This window comes from Halichoerus grypus, chromosome 10, assembly GCF_964656455.1.
Source record: "Halichoerus grypus chromosome 10, mHalGry1.hap1.1, whole genome shotgun sequence".
NCBI lineage: Eukaryota > Metazoa > Chordata > Mammalia > Carnivora > Phocidae > Halichoerus > Halichoerus grypus.
Genome location: NC_135721.1, coordinates 6,548,812 through 6,554,959, shown reverse-complemented (window position 1 = coordinate 6,554,959; position 6,148 = coordinate 6,548,812).

The window sequence follows — 6,148 nt, the reverse complement described above, 5'->3', positions numbered from 1 at the left end:
AGGGTTTCATTCCCTGGGGAGAACAGTCTAGCACATTCCACCAACCTTTCTTGAGTCAGAAATCACTCTTTCCTGCAGGTGAAATGCCACTGGATTCTCACCTGGAAGAGTTCCAAGTTGTAGCAAAGAGAGACCTATCTTTCTGGGTCTTTTCAATCTCAAACAAGCTCCTCTAGCCTGATGACACCTGACCTGTAAAGCGAACAAGTTCTTGGAAAGTCAGGTAGTAGGTATGGACAGGAAAACCTCAAAAGCTGGAGATGAAAATGGCTGTCTCAAGTAATCAATCAAAATTGGCAAGCAAATTGGCAAAAAGAAAGAGGCTGTATAATTCATCGAGGAGCATTTAGATGAGCAGATTTGTTTTATTGCATTCTGGCATGCAGAAGCCATGCAAATGCCAGCTTTTGATACAGGTTTTTAAATTATTTTGCTTGGCAAAATAGCTTTTCTCGAAGTATTCTGAGAAGTAGTATAATGTGTCTTCATTATATCATCAACTTAAAACCATGGATTAAGTGTATTTGATTGTTTATTTAAACTATTGGTTATCCCTGTATATTCATTTCCTATCTAATATCTGCATGCCTCATTGAGATAATCTCATGTACTTAGCAAATCTGTGGTTCCTTGCCTATTTACAGAGTTTTAGTACTAAGAAACGGTTTAGAGCTTCAGACTCATACGAGTAAAAGTGACTTCTGCAGCTTTGTCCCAGGCAACCGGAACAGATCCATGATATCTCTTCCTAAGTTGTTCAAGATGCCTCTAGAGATCCTATAATCTCTATAGGGAGACTTTCCGAAAGCAGTATTGAACTTAAAAAACCCCTAAATTACAGGGGTGCCTGGGTGGCTCAGTCGGTGGAGCGTCCGACTTGGTTTTGGCTCAGGGCATGATCTCAGGGTCTTGGGATCAAGCCCTGCATTGGGCTTCCCACTCAGTGGGGAGTCTGCTTGAGATTCTCTCTCTCTCTCTCCCCCTCCTCCATCTTGTATGTGCTTGCACTCTCTCTCTCTCTCTCTCAAAAATAAACAAATAAATCTTTAAAAAAATAAATTACATAATCTAAAAACTAAATTTTGTATAGGAGGGCCATTAAAATTACTTGAGCCATGAGATAAACACTTTACATATTATGCAGCTAGGGTTCTGGGATACGCTGAGACACTATTTGGCTGAGGCTACACAGTTTAGATCAAAAGCAGATTAGAATAACTGCCATAGTATAGCTGGCGGAGGGGAAAATGGTATCTCCGAAAAGGCTGGAATCAAAATGAAAGATTGTTTACCCAACTCTTTCACTTGCACCCTTCAGAATATGTCAAATGCTTTTGGGTGATGTTTTTCTTTTTTTTATGCCTTTCTGTATTTCCACACATTCTATAATGTTTATGTATTTCCATAATAGTTGCATCAGGATTAATGAATTCTACTTCAAAACTTTTATAATCTAGGGGTGCCTGGGTGGCTCAGTCTTTAAGCATCTGCCTTCGCCTCAGGTCATGATCCCAGGGTGCTGGGATCGAGCCCCGCATCGGGCTCCCTGCTCCGCGAGAAGCCTGCTTCTCCCTCTCCCACTCCCCCTGCTTGTGTTCCCTCTCTCGCTGTGTCTCTGTCAAATAAATAAATAAAATCTTTTTTTTTTTTAAAGATTTTATTTATTTATTTGAGAGAGAGAGAATGAGAGAGAGAGAAAGCACATGAGAGGGGGGAGGGTCAGAGGGAGAAGCAGACTCCCTGACAAGCAGGGAGCCTGATGCGGGACTCGATCCAGGATCATGACCTGAGCCAAAGGCAGTCGCTTAACCAACTGAGCCACCCAGGTGCCCATAAATAAAATCTTAAAAAAAAAACTTTTACAATCCAAAAGGTATAAATTAATTTATGGGAATTTACAACAGTAAATATTTCTGATACATTCATAGATAGTAAAACAAATGATCACCACCTAGTTAAATAAGAGCAAAAAGTTCTTCTGACATTTAACCTTGATCATTCCAGCCTCAGTTATGTGATGATCTCCTGAAGATAAATATTAGAAATCGTATCTCTCCAGACACAATAAGCATACTCCCTACCAGATACACTGAAATTACACCCCACCCTCAATAAATAGAATGTTTTCCTTTAAACCATAATCTTTTATAATTCATATTTCAAGGGTCAAATTCTGAACTGCATCTTGGAATTTCCCCCAGTTCTTTTCTTGGTACAATTGCAAACTGGCAGGAAAGATTTTGCTTGTTAACTGCCAAGTAATTATTTCATCATAAGGCTCATGAGAGAAGGAATCTCTGTTACCTCTACTTGTGAGGATGCACCTTCTAAAAGATTCAAACTCATTACGCGAGGGATGGAAAAAGCCATAGATGCACGTGATTTAAATTTGGCAAGAGCAAAGATGCATTTGAGATATTAGATTTTCCAGTTGCATTGCCTAGCAGAATGAAATTTGCCAAATTTGGAGAGGCTTGCTTGTTTTTGGTATATATAAATAGTGTTCTGTTCACAGGATCACCTCAAAGGTGAGGGAAGTCCTATGTTGTAGTTGTAAGAATGTCTTGTGATGCTTAGGTCTTTGACCCACTCTGCTGCAGATTATATATATATCATCTTGGATAAAGTCCCTATAAGAGATAGCTGTGCCTCAGTTTTCTTTAACGTGAATATATAAAAATTCACTACTCTGATACCTCTTCTCAGATACCAGGAGAAAAGAGCACTGAAGGCAGACACAGGCTCTGGTCCTATTTTTGTCCTTTACCATGTGGCAAGACATCTGAACTTCTCTGAACTTCAGTTTCCTTGTCTGTAAAATGGCGATACTAATCCCTGGCTAGTAACTAATAAGTTCCATAATCATAAAATGTTAGGTGAGAAAGTATTCCACAAATTATAAAATGTTATAAACACATAAGCTATTAGTAGTAGTAAACATAATGCCTGTAAAAATGTTCTCTAAATACCATTATTGTACCCTTTGCTAGTTATGCTATCAAAACTTGAGATTCTAGGGGCATCTGGGTGGCTTGGTTGGTTAAGTGTCTGCCCTCAGCTCAGATCATGATCCCAGGGTCCTGGGATGGAGTCCTGCATCTCAGCAGGGAGCCTGTTTGTCCCTCTCCTTCTGCCCCCCACCCGCTCATTCTCTCTCTCAAATAAATAAAATCTTTAAAAAACCAACCACCTGAGATACCAGAGAGCTTTTTATACTATCTGCTTTGCCCAAGGCATTAAACTCTGTAAAAGGCGTCCTTCTGCAGGACTGGTCCCAGGCTGCTCTCTTCATCAGGGAGCGCCTGACTTGGGATCAGACCTCAGGTGGCACCTAGGTTGGGTTGCTAACTACTTGTATGACCTGCAGGAAGCCTCTGACCCCAACTTCTTTGTCTCTTACGTGAGGGGTTGAACCAGATAAACTCTGAAGTCCTATCCGGTCATAAAATTCTATTATTTTATATTTGTTTAAAATATCAGTTTCCTTTGAGGGGTCGCTAGGCTGATTGAATCTCTGTGTCACATATAACATGAGGGGCCGTGGTGCAATTGCACTGAAGCTGTGAGCTACTGAAAGGCAGTTTGAAGGGGAGGTATTTTTGTTTTCCTGCCCAGAGTTGACCCCGCACAGCTGGGTGCCCACTAAGTAGAATATTCAACCGTCTAGGAGCCATAAGGAAATGAATAATCACCAGTGGTCTTGCCTGGAGGCCTAGCGAGGTATGCTTTGTTGCCATGGTGCTCTGGGAGCAGCTGAAGTATAAACCTCTACCAGGGCACCTGATTTCATTGCTTTAAAATTACCTTCTACCTTACAGGAGAGTCCTAAGCCCTAAATGCTCAGGGAATTAATGAATATATTGAGTATTTCTGAAAATTAGATTTGTATTTTGTACCTGTTTGTCAACCAAAGGCATTCAACATGAAAAAAAAAACCACAGGCTTTTGAATCAGATGAATATCGATTTGAGTCCCAGATTGAGTTTACTATTAGGAGATGTTAGGTCTCTTAATTAATCTCTGAGCCTCAGTTTCTTCATCTCTAAAATGGGACAATAACTAGTTTGCAGACTTAGTGAACAGAAAATGCATGAAAATACATGGTCTATATTAGAGACCCAATAAGTGGCCATTGGTACTCCCAATGAAAACGTATTTCTAAAATTTTGTGATTAACTGCACAATTTAGATAAGAGTGAGTCTGCAGGGTTTCAGAATGATAACAAGGGATTTGACAAAGTTTTCCCCAGTTTGAAAAGGTTTAAATGGTAAACTGATAGAGCCTTTATAGAAATTTTTACCTGTTACTTGGATTTTATTGTTACTTGTTACCTGTCCTTATTATATCAGATGCTAGAAGAATAAGATTTTTCAGTTTTACACATTATTTGATATGTAAAACTTTTGTGTATCTTAGGTGTTTTTTGGTTTTGGTTTTGTTTTTGTTTTCCCTTTTTTCCAATTTCAGTTTTTTAAAACCTAACTCTCTTCATTGAGCTGTCTGAAAATCTAAATTATACTAGAGTTGATTCAGATCCAATGGTGTGCTGGAATTGGCTCACACCAGTGCTTGAGAGCTGTGTTTGCACGTGTGTTCCTAATTCTGCACTTAGTGACATCTTGTTGATAGCTGAAATTGGCCATAGTGGGTGTATTTACACCATGAAAATCAGCAAACACCACAAGTCAGGTCTCTTTAATTTTTCCAGAACCAAGTGTTAAACACTCCCAAGCACATCCCTGGATATAAAACTAGAATTTTTTTTTCACGTTTGGCTTTATTTAAAATGTTCCTTTCCAATTTGCAATTTTTAGTTTCTCCTTGATTTAAATGTAAGCTTTATAAGAGCAGGGACTTTTATTTTATTTACTGGTGAATCCGAAGGGCCTACAACAATAAATATTAGAAATAAGCAACTGTACTTTTTTTTTAAGGGGGGGAAAGGGGCAGAGGGAGAAAGAGAGAATCTTAAGCAGGCTCTATGCCCAGCGTGGAGCCCGACGCAGGGCTTGATCTCATGATCCTGAGATCACGACCTGAGCCAAAATCAAGAGTCAGACGCTTAACTGACTGAGCCACCCTGGTGCCCAAGCAACCATACTTCATAGCGTTTCCCCTGTGGTCTTACAACTGGCTGCTCCTTTGAATCTCTTCCCATGTTCGAACTATCACTACATTCAAGTCCAGGTATCTCTCTGGAAAAGCAGGAAAACCCTAAGAGACTTTTAGGAGAGAAACTGATGATCAAACACCAACTTTTAATGTAATACAGCACATCTATAAAAAAATATATATATATATGACTTTGAGCTGGACTGCATTTGGGAGGGTCTAGAGAAGGAATTCACGAGACAACCTCTAGGTCATCTGAACAAGTTAATGCATTAAGCAGAACTGTTTGGCATTAACTATCTGAATGCTGAAGAGATGATTATGACTTTGATGTAATTGAGTATAAGCTCTTGTTCCAGGCAGTAACTAAGACTAAAAGCAGTTCTAGAAGCTAGTCCTGAGATAAAAGTTCTTGCAGTCAACATAGAAAATGGTGCTTGCTCTCCTGAGTTACCTGCAAGAATAGAATGACATACCTCTGATCAGACCTGGGTTAAGCTGATAAAGTGCAGGTGGTAAAGAGGAAACACTTTTTTTTAGTGCTCTTGACAAAAGAATTGACAAGAAAACAATAGGTTGGTTGGCGAATGTGGAATGTGGTGTCAAAAAGCTGCATTAGTGTAGAGGTGACGGACTGAGAGTTTCCTATCACTATTTGAAGGGAAGATGATGAGCCCGGTTTTTGAAGTGTTAAGGTTCAGGTGTCAGAGAAACGTTCAAATGGAGATGTTCCGGAGGAAAGCCGAAATATGCTAGAGTACGCTCTGCCCATTCCACATCGCTATCTCACCGGTCATTCTGCTGCTACCAGCCACCCACAAATTTACAAGGGAGATAAAATATATCAAAGACTCAGTGACTTTGCTTTTCCCAACGACCTCTTCTTAGGCACACCTTCTTTCTCACTCTGCCCACCATGACCCAGTTCAGAGAGGTTGTTAAAGTCTCCTCCACAGTGTGAAGGAAGTAAGAGGATACAACATTGAAAAACTATATATAATATACCGGACATGATGATATCATGCTAAGAGCTCA